Here is a 14,496-nt window from a genome sequence, read left to right on the forward strand (position 1 = left end):
CCCAGTCTCAGCTCTTCAGTTATAGCAACAGAAAATGGACTAAGATAAATCTGTTACTGAGAAGTGGGGTTGTTGCTATAATAAATAATCTGAAAATGTGAAAGTGGCTTTGGAACTGGAAAAAGGGTAGAGGCTGGAAGGATCTGAAGGAGCAGACTAGAAAAAGCCTGTATTGCCATGAAAGGAGCATTAAGGGCAATTCTGGCAAGGTCTCAGAAGAAGGCAAGAAGACTAAGGAAAGTCTGGAACTTCCTAGAGATTATTTAAATGGTCATGACTAGAATTCTATTAGAAATATAGACAGTAGGGGCTGGGCACAGTGGCTCACACTTATAATCCCAGCACTTTGGGAGGCCAAGGCGGGCAGATCACCTGAAGTCAGGAGTTTGAGACCACTCTGGCCATTATGGTGAAAACCCGTTTATACTAAAAATACAAAAATTAGCCGGGTGTAGCGGCGGGCACCTGTAATTCCAGCTACTCAGGAGGCTGAGGCAGGAGAATCACTTGAACCTGGGGGGCAGAGGTTGCAGTGAGCTGAGATCGCACCACTGCACTCCAGCCTGGGCGACAGAGTAAGACTCTGTCTCAAAAATAAATAAATAAAAGAAATATGCACAGTAGGCCAGGTGCGGTGGTTCATGCCTGTAATCCCAGTACTTTGGGAGGCCGAGGCAGATGGATCACTTGAGGTCAGGAGTTCAAGACCAGCCTGGCCAACATGGTGAAACTCCATCTCTATAAAATTACAAAAAAATTAGCTGGGCATGGTGGCACAAACCTGTAATCCCAGCTACTCGGGAGGCTGAGACAGGAGAATTGCTTGAACCCAGGAGGCAGAGGTTGCAGTGAGCCAAGATTGTGCCATTGCACTCCAGCCTGGGCGACAGAGCGAGACTTCATCTAAAAAAAAAAAAAAAAAAAAGAAATATGGACAGTAAAGGCCATTCTGATGAGGTCTCAGACAGAAAGATAAACAAGGTATTGGAAACTGGAGTAAAGACCATCCTTGTTATAAATTGGCAAGGAACTTGGCTGGATTTTATCCATGCCAGAGGGTTTTATGGAATGTACAACCTGAGAGCAATGAATTAGGTTATCTGGCAGAAGAAATATCTAAGCAGCAAAGCATTCAGTCTACTTACAAAAAAAAAAGAAAAAAAAAAGAGAGCGAGAGAGAGAGACAATGTCTCACTGTGTTGCCCACGCTAGTCTTGAACTCCTGGACTCAAGCAGTTCTCCTGCCTTGGCCTCCCAAAGTGCTAGGATTACAGACATGAGCCACTGTGTCCTGCCATGCATGACTACTTTTAACTGATTATGTTAAGCTTTGCGAGGGGAAAAAAATTACTTAATGACAGACTTCAAAAGGGAAGCAAAGCAGAAAGATTTGGAAAACTCTCAGTCTGAGTGAAAAAGTCATTCAGGAGAGAATACCAAGGGTGTGTCCCAGAGACCTTTTGCTACAGAGATTAGTATGCTAGAAGGGGGCCAGGTGCTAATCATCAGAACAGGAGAAAAACCCTGAAGGCATTGCGGAGATCTTCAAGGCTGCCCCTTCCCTCACTGGCCTACAGTAGTAAGAGGGTAGAATGGTGGGATGGGCCCAGAGTGCTCTCAATGGGTTTGCAGCCCCGGGATGCCTTGGAACTCTTGCTTCCTGCATTCCAGTACAGGACAACCTAACCCTGACTCAAAGGGCCCCGGGCTCAGCTTGACCAGTTCCTCTGGAAGACATAAACCATAAAGCTTGGTGGCGTCCTTATAGTGTTAAGTCTGCAGGCACACAGAATGCAAGAGCTATGAAGGCATGGCAGCCTTCACCTAGATTTCATTTTTTTTTTTTTTTTTTTTTTTTTTAAGACCGAGTCTTGCTCTGTCGCCCAGACGGGAGCGGAGGGCAGCGGGGCGATCTCGGCTCACTGCAACCTCTGCCTCCCGGGTTCCAGCGATTCTCTTATCTCAGCCTCCTTAGTAGCTGGAATCACAGACATGTGCTATGACACCCAGCTAATTTTTGTATTTTTAGTAGAGATGAGGTTTCACCATGTTGTCCAGGCTGGTCTTGAACTCCTGTCCTCAGGCAATCCACCCGCCTCAGCCTCCCAAAGTGTTGGGATTACAGGCATGAGCCACTGTGCCCGGCCCTTTTTTCTTTTTTGGAGACAGAGTCTTATTCTGTCACCCAGGCTGGAGTGTGGTGGTGCAATCTCAGCTCACTACAATGCAATCTCCTGGGTTCAAGCCATTCCCCTTCCTCAGTCTCCCGATTAGGTGGGATTACAGGTGTGTGCCATGACGCCCAGATAATTTTTTTATTTTTAGTAGAGATGGGGTTTTGCCATGTTGGCCAGGCTGGTCTTGTACTCCTGACCTCAAGTGATCTGCCTGCCTCAGCCTCCCAAAGTTCTGGGATTACGGGCATGAGCCACCGCACTCAGCCCTCCACCTAGATTCAAACGATGTATTGGAACAGCATGAAATCTCAGGCAGAAACCTGCCACAGGGGTGGAGCCACCACAGATAGCCCCGACTAGGGCAATGCTGAGTGGAAATGTGGGGCCGGGGCTGCTGCAGAAAGTCCCCACCAGGACTAGTGCAACCATGGGAGCGGCAATGCCATCAAGACCCAGAACTGTAGTGCGACCAGCGTGCATGCTACTCTTCGTAATGCTGCAGGAAGTGGGACATGAAGTCAAGGAAGATTATTCTGGAGCTTTAAGATTTAGTGTTGTTTTTCCCTATTGGGTTTTGGATTACTCGTGGCCAGTTATTCTTTTTCTCTTGCTTAATTATCTCTTTTGGAATGGGAATGTCTGTCTTAAACCTGTCCAACCACTGCATTTTGGAAGAAGGTAATTTGCTTTCACAGAAATTTGCCCCAAGGTGAATAGTGCCTTGAGTTGCATTCATATCTGATTTAGATGAGACTTGGAACTTTGGACTTTTGAGTTGATGTTGAAATAAGTGAAGACTTTAGGGCTGGCTAGGTGAGATGGCTCATGCCTGGAGTAATCTCGGCACTTTGAGAGGCTGAGGTGGGAGAATTGCTTGAGTCCAGGAATTCAAGACCAGTCAGGACAACATAGTGAGACCTCTTCTTTGCAAAAAATACAAACATTAATTGGGTATGGTGGCACGTACCAGTAGTCCCATCTATTTGGGGAGCTGTGGTGGGAGGGTGACTTGAACCTGGGAGGTTGAGGCAGCAGCAAGCAGAGATTGTGCCACTGCACTCCAGCCTGGGCTATTGGGATAGAAGGAATGTATTTTACATGTGAGAAGGACGTGAGAAGGACATGAATCTTGGAGGTTAGGACAAAATGCTGCTGTTTTAATGTGTCCCTCAAAAGTTCATGTGCTGGAAAGTAATCCCCACTGTAACACTATTACGAGGTTGGGCATTTAAAAGGTGATTGAGTAACGAGGGCTCTGCCCTCATGAACGGATTAATCTCAGTTCGCTTTTTTGGAGAAAGTGACAAGCTGATTCTAAATTTCACATGTAATTGCAAAGGACTCAGAATAACAAAATAATCTTGAAAAAGAACAAATTTGGAAGACTCACACTTCCTGATTTCTAAACATATTACTGTGAGAAATGGGAAAGCTCTTCAAAGATTATAAAAAGTCACAATTCTTTTTTTTTTGAGACGGAGTTTCGCTTGTTGCCCAGGCTGGAGTGCAATGGCGCGATCTCAGCTCACCGCAACCTCCGCCTCCCAGGTTCAAGCGATTCTTCTGCCTCAGCCTCCCTAGTAGCTGGGATTACAGGTATGTGCCGCCACGCCCGGCTAATTTTGTATGTTTAGTAGAGATGGGGTTTCTCCATATTGGTCAGGCTGGTCTCGAACTCCCGACCTCAGGTGATCTGCCTGCCTCAGCCTCCCAAAGTGCTGGGATTATAGGCATGAGCCACTGTGCCCGGCAAAAGTCACAATTTCTTACCATAAGATGGCTAGCCACTATTAGTGTGTGTGTGTGTATATATACACACACATATACACGTATATATACACATATACACGTATATATACACATATATACACACACATATGTGTGTATATACACATATACACACACACACACACACACACATATATACATATTCCAAATCAGTTGTCCTAGCTTGCTCTGGCATGCCTGGACAGAACTAGACAAGCCCCAGCCCACAGTGCATGCCACTCCTCATGCACTCCCAACATTACAAAGCAATAATAATCAAGACAGTGCAGTCCTAGCATGAGGAAAAACATATAGATGAATGGAATATAATTGAAAGTCCAGGGGAAAAAAAAACCCACCTGTCTATGATCAATTGATTTTCAATATGGGTGCCAAGGCTGTTTGTAGAAAATAATAGTTTTGAACTCAGATTTGGCAATGGATTCTTAGATACAACACTAAAAGCATGAGGAACAAAAGGAAAAACAAATAGATAAATGGACTTAATCCAATTTAAAAACTTTTGTGATTCGAAGGACAATGTTGGGCAGGCATGGCTTACTTAATCCCAGTGCTTGGGGAGGCCAAGGCGGGAGGATTGTTTAAGGCCAGGAGTTTGGGATCAGCCTGGGCAACATAGCAAGACTTAGTCTCTATGAAAACTAAAAAAAAAAAAAAAAAAAAAAAACTAGGTCGGGTGCAGTGGTTCACACCTACAATCCTAGCACTCTGGGAGGCGCGGGTGGGTGGATCCCTTGAGCCTAGGAGTTTGAGACCAGCCTAGGCAACATGGTGAAACCCTGTCTCAACAAAAAATACACAAATTAGCTGGACGTCGGCTGGGCATAGTGGCTCACACCTGTAATCCCAGCACTTTGGGAGGCTGAGGAGGGCAGATCACCTGAGGTCAGGAGTTCGAGACCAGCCTGGCCAACATGGTGAAACCCCATCTCTGCTAAAAATACAAAAATTAGCCAGGCTTGGTGCCAGACACCTGTAGTCCCAGCTACCTGGGAGGCTGAGGGACGAGAATCACTTGAACCCAGGAGGCAGAGGTTGCAGTGAGCCGAGAACACACCATTGCACTTCAGCCTGGGTGACAGAGTGAAACTCAGTCTCAAAACAAAAAAACAAACAAAACAAAACAAAACAAAACAAAAACCAAATTAGCTGAGGGTGGTGGTGCATGCCTGTAGTCCCAGTTACTCTGGAAGTTGAGATGGGAGGATCGCTTAAGCCCCGAAGGCTGCAGTGAGCTGAGACTACACTCCAGCCTGGGTGACAGAGTGAGACCTTGTCTCAAAAATAAAAATAAAAATAAAAATAAAAAAATAAATAACAAAAGATCAATAACTCAAAGAATGGGGAAAGGACTTGAACAGATATTTCTCTAAAGATATACCAACAGTAAACACATGAAAAGATGCTCAAATTCATTAGTCATCAGAGAGATAGAAATCAAAACAATGAAACACCACTTCATACTTACTAGAATAAAAAAGTCAAATAATGACAAGGGGTGGTGGGTATATAAGGAAATCAGAACACTTATACACTGCTGACGGGAATGTAATTTATAATAAACAGAAATTTATTTCTCATAGTTCTAGAGGCTAGGAAGTCCAAATTGAAGGTAATGGCATCTGGTAAGGGTCTTCTTGCTGCATCATAACATGGCAGAAGGCATCACATGGTGGAAGTGCAAAGAGAGGGCGAGAGTGAGACAAAAGGGGCCAAACTCATCCTTTTTTTTTTTTTTTTTTTTTTTGAGCCAGAGTTTTGCTCTTGTTGCCCAGGCTAGAGTGCAATAGCGTGATCTTGGCTCATTGCAACCTCTGCCTCCCAAGTTCAAGCAATTCTCCTACCTCAGCCTCCCAAGTAGCTGGGATTACAGGCGTGTTGGCTAGGCTGGTCTTGAATTCCTGACCTCAGGTGATCCACCTGCCTCGGCCTCCCAAAGTGCTAGGATTACAGGCGTGAGCCACTGCGCCCAGCCTGTTGTTTTAAATCGCCTAATCTGTGGTAATTTGTTATGTCAGCTTTAAGAAATTAGTACAGGGCTCTGTAACTATTATTTCTACTTTTGTGCATGTTTGAAATTATTCATAATAAAAAGTATTTTTTTTGTTGTTTTTTTTTTGTTTTTTGAGATAGTCTTGCTCTGTCACCCAGGCTGGAGTGCAGTGGCGCGATCTCGGCTCACTGCAACCTCCATCTCCTGGATTCAAGCGATTCTCCTGCCTCAGCCTCCCTACAGGCGTGCACCACTGTGCCCAGCTAATTTTTGTATTTTCAGTAGAGACAGGGTTTCACCATATTGGTGTCAAACTCCTGACCTCATGATCTGCCCGCCTCAGCCTCCCAAAATGCGGGGATTACAGGCGTGAGGCATGGTGGCCAGCCAATAAAAAGTTCTAAAAACACCCTGCAAGCCAGTTCATTGGCCTCTATGATGGGGAACAGTGGGGAGTGGTGGGGGCTGTGGCACATGCTCACAGAGGGCACATGCTCTGTCTAAACGGGGTCTCTCAGCTCCAGTGATTGTAGCACCGTGGAATATGCACCCAGTGATTCCAGAGCTTTCAACTTGCCAAAAGCAACTGGAAATCCATATTTTTACATGAGACCTCCTGAATTTGAAATATTGTAAATTCAAAATCTTAAGAAATTTGTGTGGCTTTTCATAGCAAGAGCATGGCAACAGCATGGCATGTATTAATTCTTTAAATCCCCTCATCAAAGCTAGGATGAAACCCAGCATGGTGGCTCAACTCTGTAGTCCCAGCACTTTGGGAGGCCGTGGTGGGAGGACTGCTTGAGCCCAGGAGTTCAAGACCAGCCTGGGCAACATAATGAGATCCTGTTTCTACAAAACTAAAACAAAACAAAACAAAACAAACAAAAAAATTACCCAGGTGTGATGGTGTGTGGCTATAATTCAAGCTACTTGGGAGGTTAAGGTGGGAGGATCGCTTTAACCCAAAGGATGAGGTTTTGGTGAGCTGTGATCACTCTCCTGCACTCCAACCTGGACAACAGAATGAGATGCTGTCTCAAAAAAGAACAAAAACACCTAAAGACCTAGGAATGCAAAAGAGTCCCCCACTCCCCCGCCAGCCTCTGTTTGGGCCAAATGAGATTTTTGCTGGCTGGATCTCACTCTCAATCAACATTGGGAATATGGATTTCTTAAGTGCCTATTATATGTCAAGCACTTTGAAGGTATTTTATAGGCTGTATTTTACTTAATGATCACAAGGCAGATATTCATGGGAAATTTTTTACACATGAGGAAACTGAGGCAAGGAGTTTGCATGTACTGCTCTCTCTGTTCTACCATATCCAATGAGCTGTTCCAAGAGGTCTTCATGGGTCAAAGGAATGAACCCTGGGATCAAATAGACCCAAATTCTGAAGTTAAATACTACATGACTGTGGGCAACATACTCAAACTCTCTGCATCTTGATTTTCTAGAGTGTAAAATGAGGATGATACCAGTGCTTAATTCATAGGGCAATTAAATGAGACAGTATATTTCATATACTTAGTCTATTTCCTGTAAATGTAACTAGGAAGTAGTATGTGCCAGCTATCATTATTGTTATCATAAAATACTATTGCTGGGTTCAAGAGTTTGTTTCTTTAACTTCTCCCTAACACATTCAAAATTACTGATTACAAAAAGCCAACCAACACTAAATTTTCTTGGAAATCCCTTTGTGAAGGGATCTTTTGGTTTTCTTTCAAAGCAAAATGGTTATAACTATTGTTTTCTCCATGTAAAAACAGTACACATGCTCTGTAAAATGCCATGTTGCTGAGCCTTGCTGCAGATCACTTGGTTGCCAGGAACAAGATTCCTTCCTCTCCACCATGCAGTGGGATAGGAACTCTTTGTCCCTCCAATGATTCCTGGTCTCTTGACAATTTCTCCCTGCCTGCCCAATACATGGCAGCAGATGGCTACTGAGGTTTTTGGTGTTTTTTTTTGTTTTTGTTTTTTTTTGGGTTTTTTTCAAGACAGAGTCTCGCTCTGTTGCCCAGGCTGGAGTGCAGTGGTGTGACCTCAGCTCACTGCAACCTCCGCCTTCCACGACCAAGCGATTTTCGTGCCTCAGCCTCCCAAGTAGCTGGGATTACAGGCATGCACCACCATGCCTGGCTAATTTTTGTATTGTTTTTTAATTAATTATTTTTTTCTTGAGATGTAGTCTAACTCTGTTGCCCAGTCTGGAGTGCAGCGGCACAATCTTCATTCACTGCAACCTCCGCCTCCGGGTTCAAGTGATTATCTTGCCTCAGCCTCCCAAGTAGCTGGGATTACAGGCATCTGCCATGATGCCCAGCTACTTATTGTATTTTTAGTAGAGATGGAGGCTCACCATGTTGGCCACGCTGGTCTCGAACTCCTGATCTCAAGTGATCTGCCCGTCTTGGCCTCCCAAAGTGCTGGGATTACAGGCGTGAGCCACTGAGCCTGGCTGCTGCCGAGGTTTTTGTTTTCACCTCAGCTTACTGTCTGGAGCTGACTTTCAAGGGAATAAAGAAGTCCCAGGACAGAATCTCACTGGTTCAGCTGAAATTTGATGTTCACTCCTGGACCAATCAGCTATGATCAGAGAGGGTCATCTCAGCAGGTGGCTCTTGGGTGCTGACTCTCTGAGAATCAGAGGTTTGGCTACCACTGACTGACAGGGTCATCTGTTCATGCAGCCAGGCGAGAATTGCTTGGATGTAGCTGGCACTTCAGACTGATGCCAGAGACAACCACCATGGCCTACTGGGGCACAGTACTGGGAGATGTTGTTGATAAATTTTCTTCATTTGGATATGCACCAGATTTATTAATGGTTATCTCTCAGGATTAGGAATTCAACACAGAAGAGAAATAACTTCCTACACTTTAGTGTTAGGTTTCTAAAAACTATATACTTTATTTATTTTTATTTATTTATTTATTTATTTATTTTGAGACAGGGTCTCACTCTGTTGCCCAGGCTGGCGTGGAGTAGCGTCATCATGACTCACTATAGCCTTGGCCTCCCAGGCTCAGGCGATCCTCCCACCTCAGCTGGAACTACAGTGGTGTGCCACCAAACCCAGCTAATTTTTTGTATTTTTTATAGAGACAGGGTCTCGCCATGTTGCCCAGGCTGGTCTTTAACTCTAAGGCTCAAGCAATCTGCCCACCTTTGCCTTCCCAAGTGGTGGGTACACAGGCATAGGCCATCATGCCCGGCTAAAATATACTTTATTTTTTAAAGAATTGCTTTAGCCAGGTGTGGTGGCTCACACCTGTAATCCCAGCACTTTGGGAGGCTGAGATGGGTGGATGATGAGGTCAGGAGATCGAGACCATCCTGGCCAACATGGTGAAACCCCGTCTCTACTAAAAATATAAAAATTAGCTGGGCATAGTGGCACACACCTGCAGTCCCAGCTACTTGGGAGGCTGAGGCAGGAGAATCGCTTGAACTCGGGAGGTGGAGGTTGCAGATCGCACCACTGCACTCCAGCCTGGGTGACAGAGTGAGACTCTGTCTCAAAAAAAAAAAAAAAAAAGAAAGAAAGAAAAAAAAATTGCTTTAGATTTACAGAAAAATTGAGAAGACAGTATGAAGAGTTCCTATATATTCTGCATCCAATTTCCCTATTAACACCTTACATTAGTATAATCCATGTGTTTACCATTAATGAATCAATATTGATAGGTTGTTATTAACTGAAGTCCATAGTTTATTGAGATTTTGCTAGTTTACCCAATATCCCTTTTCTGTTTGAGTATTCCATCCAGGATATCACATTACATTTAGTGATCTTTCCTTAGGTTCCCCTTGGCTGTGACAGTTTCTTGTATTTTCCTTTGTTTTGAAAACTTTGACAGTTTCAAGAAGTACTGGTCAAGTTATTTTGTAGGATGCTTGTATTATTACTCTGTTTTCACACTGCTATAAAGAACTGCTCGAGACTGAGTGACTTAGAAAGGAAAAAGGTTTAATTGACTCACAGTTCGGCATGGCTGGGGAGGTCTCAGGAAACTTACAATCACGGCAGAAGGTGGAGGGGAAGCAAGGTACCTTCTTCATAAGGCAGCAGGAATGAAAGCAAAAGGAACTACCACTTATAAAACCATCGGATCTGGCCGGGCGCAGTGGCTCATGCCTGTAATCCCAGCACTTTGGGAGGCCGAGGCAGGTGGATCACCTGACGTCAGGAGTTCAAGACCACACTGACCAGCATGGAGAAACCCTGTCTCTACTAAAAATACATAATTAGCCAGGCGTGGTGGTGTATGCCTGTAGTCCCAGCTACTCGGGAGGCTGAGGCAGGAAAATCGCTTTAACCTGGGAGGTGGAGGTTGCAGTGAGCCAAGATCGTACCATTGCACTCCAGCTTGGGCAACAAGAGCAAAATTCCGTCTCAAAATAAATAAATAAATAAAATAAAATAAAAAATAAAATAAAATAAAAATAAAACCATCAGACCTTGTGAGAAATCACCATCACGAGAACAGCATGGAGGAAAGTACCCCCATGATTCAATTACCTCCACCTGGTCTCTCCCTTGACACATGGGGATTATGGGGATTTCAATTCAAGATGAGATTTTGGGTGGGGACGCAGCCAAACCCTATCAGCGCTTGATAAGTCAAGGTGTCTGCAAGGTTGTGCTTCTGAAGACTCTAGGAAGGAATGCTTACTTTCCTCTTTCACCTTCTGGTGCCCCCAGGTGTTTCTCGGCTTGTGGCAGCATAACTCAAATCCCTGCCTCCACCTTCAGAACACGACCTTCCTCTCTGTGTATCTCTAAGTCCTTTTTTTTTTTTTTTTTTGAGACTGAGTCTCACTCTGTCACCTAGGCTAAAGAGCAGTGATGTCATCTCAGCTCACTGCAACATCCGCCTCCCAGGTTCAACCAATTCTCAGCCTCCTGAGTAGCTGGGAATACTGGTGCATGCTACCACACTTGGCTAATTTTTGTATTTTTTTTTTTTTTTTTTGAGATGGAGTCTTGCTCAGTCGTCCAGGCTGGAGTGCAATGGCACAATCTCGGCTCACTGCAACTTCCGCCTCCCGGGATCAAACGATTCTCCCACCTCTCCCTCCCGAGTAGCTGGGATTACAGGCATCCGCCGTCATGCCCGGTGACTTTGTGTATTGTTGTAGAGACGGGGTTTCACCATGTTGGCCCGGCTGGTCTTGAACTCCTGACCTCAGGTGATCTGCCTGCCTCGGCCTCCCAAAATACTGGGATTACAGGCGTGAACCACCGCACCCGGCCAATTTTTGTATTTTTAGTAGAGTCAGGGTTTCGCCATATTGGCTGGGCTGGTCTGAAAGTCCTGACCTCAGGTGATTCGCCGGCTTTGGCCTCCCCAAGTGTTGGGATTACAGGTGTGTGCGCCACTGCACCCGGGCCTTCTACTTTCTGTTCTTTTTTTTTGAGTCAGAGTTTCAACCTTGTTGCCCAGGCTGGAGTGCAATGGCGCGATCTCAGATTACAGCAACCTTCGCCTCTTGGGTTCAAGTGATTCTCCTGCCCCAGCCACCCGGGTAGCTGGGATTTTAGGCATGCGCCACCATGCCCGACTAATTTTGTACTTTTAGTAGAGATGGGGTTTCATCATGTTGGTCAGGCTGGTCTCGAACTCCTTACCTCAGGTGATCTGCCTGCCTCAGCCTCCCAAATTGCTGGGATTACAGGTGTGAGCCACCACACCTGGCCTCCTCTTCTTATAATGACACCAATCACTGGACTAAGGGCCTACTCCAAGGAGGTATCCAAGTATGATATCTCAAGATCCTTAACTGATTGCATCTACAAATACCCTACTGCCAAATAAGGTCACATTCTGAGATTCTGGTAGACATGAATTTTGGGGGGGACACTATTTAGCCCACTCCGTTCTGCGTGGGAGATTTGTCTTTTTCCCCTCATTTAGTAATTTATCCAATCATTTATATCATTATGGATGATATGATTTGGCTGTATTCCTACCCAAATCTCATCTTGAATTGTAGCTCTCATAATCCCCATGTGTCATGGGATTGACCTAGTGGGAGGTAACTAAATCATGGGAGCAGGTTTTTCCTGTGCTGTGCTTGTGATAATGAATAAGTCTCACAAGAGCTGATGGTTATTTATTTATTTATTTATTTATTGACGTGGAGTCTTGCTCTGTCACCCAGGCTGGAGTGCACTGGCACAATCTCGGCTCACTGCAAGCTCTGCCTCCCGGGTTCACTCCATTCTCCTGCCTCAGCCTCCCGAGTAGCTGGGACTACAGGTGCATGCCACCACACCCGGCTAAATTTTTTTTTTGTTGTATTTTTAGTTGAGATGGGGTTTCACCATGTTAGCCAGGATGGTCTCGATCTCCTGACCTTGTGATCTGCCCACCTCGGCCTCCCAAAGTGCTGGGATTACAGGCGTGAGCCACTGTGCCTGGCCGAGCTGATGGTTTTATAAAGGGCAGTTCCCCTGCATATGCTCTCTTGCCTGCAGCTATATAAGACATGCGTTTCTTCCTCCTTAGTCTTCTGCCATGATTGTGAAGCCTCCCCAGCCATATGGAACTGTGAGTCCATTAAACCTCTTTTTCTTTATAAATTACCTAGTGTCACTGGGCGTGGTGGCTCACGCCTGTGGTTCTAGAACTTTGGGAGGCTGAGGCGGGTGGATCACAAGGTCAGGAGTTCGAGACCTGCCTGGCCAACATAGTGAAACCCCGTCTCTACTAAAAATACAAATATTGGCCAGGTGCGGTGGCTCATGCCTGCAATCCCAGTACTTTAGGAGGCTGAGACAGGTGGATCACCTGAGGTCGGGAGTTTGAGACCAGCCTGACCAACATGGAGAAACCCCTTCTCTACGAAAAATGCAAAATTAGCTAGGCGTCATGGTGCATGCCTGTAATCCTACCTACTTGGGAGGCTGAGGCAGGAGAATCGCTTGAATCCGGGAGGTGGAGGTTGCAGTGAGCTGAGACCATGCTCTCTGTCTCAAAAAAAAAAAAAAAAAAAAAAAAATTACCCAGTCTTGGGTATTTCTTCATAGCAGGATGCAAACAGAATAATACAATGGACTAGTGGATACTTAGTTTCATATTTTGGGTTATAATCCAATATTATATTTTTACTCAAATTGTTTTTCATCTTTGGCCATTGGGAGCTCTTCCAGTTGGCTCCTGTGACACACCTTCATTAACTTTTTTTGAGCACTTCCTTATTTTCTTGTACTACAAGATGCTCTAGGCTCATCTTGTATATTTCCTGCCTGACTCCTAGAATCACTGATTCCCCCCAAGAGCTCTTTTTACTGGTAAATGGCATTAGAAACCAAGATCTGGGCACTAAAACTCCTTATGGTTACTGAGATGTCATTTATTTTAAGTCCTCTCAGCTGGCAGAGCAAAAAATGTATGCATATTACTTATCCAAGTATATACACATATCTAGAAATATTTCTGTGTAACCATCGGTATCTAAATTAAGCTAAACATGAGTTCATACTGATGCATTCAACTTGAATCCATTACCATATGGTTCATTCTAGCCTTCTCACTTGGATTATCTGTAAATTTCTACTCCAACAGTGAGAAACCTAACTCCCACAATCTGACATCCACTTACTTACTTGTTTTGTTTCATTATGTATGTAAAGTAGTATCAAAATTAATCTGTAGCCAATAGGTAACAACTTTATCAACTAGAGTACAGTGCTTATGTGCAGTTCCTTTTGCCTTTAGTCTATAGACTTAACTCATTCCAAAAATTTCCTTAGGTCAACACCTAATCCTTTCCCTGGAGTCCTCTTCAGTGAAGTTGTTGTATACAATCATAAAAATTCCTTAAAGAGACAAGGACATGTTCTGTTGCCCAGGATGGAGTGTAGTGATGCAATCATAGCTCCCTGCAGCCTTGAACTCCTGGGCTCAAGCGACTCTCCCACCTCAACCTCCTGAGTAGCTAGGACTATGACTGCATGCCACCACTCCCGGCTATAATCACACTCTGCATTTTTTCCTAGGATCTCCCAACCTCCTAAACAATTTTTAAAAATTTGCATATTAAAGTTCACTGTTTGTGCTGTACAGTTATACGGGTTTTGACAAATGTAATAATGAATTTTATCCATTGTTATGGTTTTTTTTTTTTTTGAGACGGAGTCTCGCTCTGTCGCCCAGGCTGGAGTGCAGTGGCGCCATCTCGGCTCACTGCAAGCTCCGCCTCCTGGGTTTACGCCATTCTCCTGCCTCAGCCTCCCGAGTAGCTGGGACTACAGGCGCCCGCCACCTCGCCCGGCTAATTTTTTTGTATTTTTAGTAGAGACGGGGTTTCATTGTGTTAGCCAGGATGGTCTCGATCTCCTGACCTCATGATCCGCCCATCTCGGCCTCCCAAAGTGCTGGGATTACAGGCTTGAGCCACCGCGCCCGGCCTGTTATGGTTTTATACAGTTTTACTGCTCTAAAAATCCACCGTGTTTTATTATTTATTACTCCCATGGAACCCCTGGCATCCATTTTTTTTTTTTTTTGAGATGGTGTCT

This window comes from Macaca thibetana, chromosome 10 (assembly GCF_024542745.1).
Source record: "Macaca thibetana thibetana isolate TM-01 chromosome 10, ASM2454274v1, whole genome shotgun sequence".
Lineage (NCBI taxonomy): Eukaryota > Metazoa > Chordata > Mammalia > Primates > Cercopithecidae > Macaca > Macaca thibetana.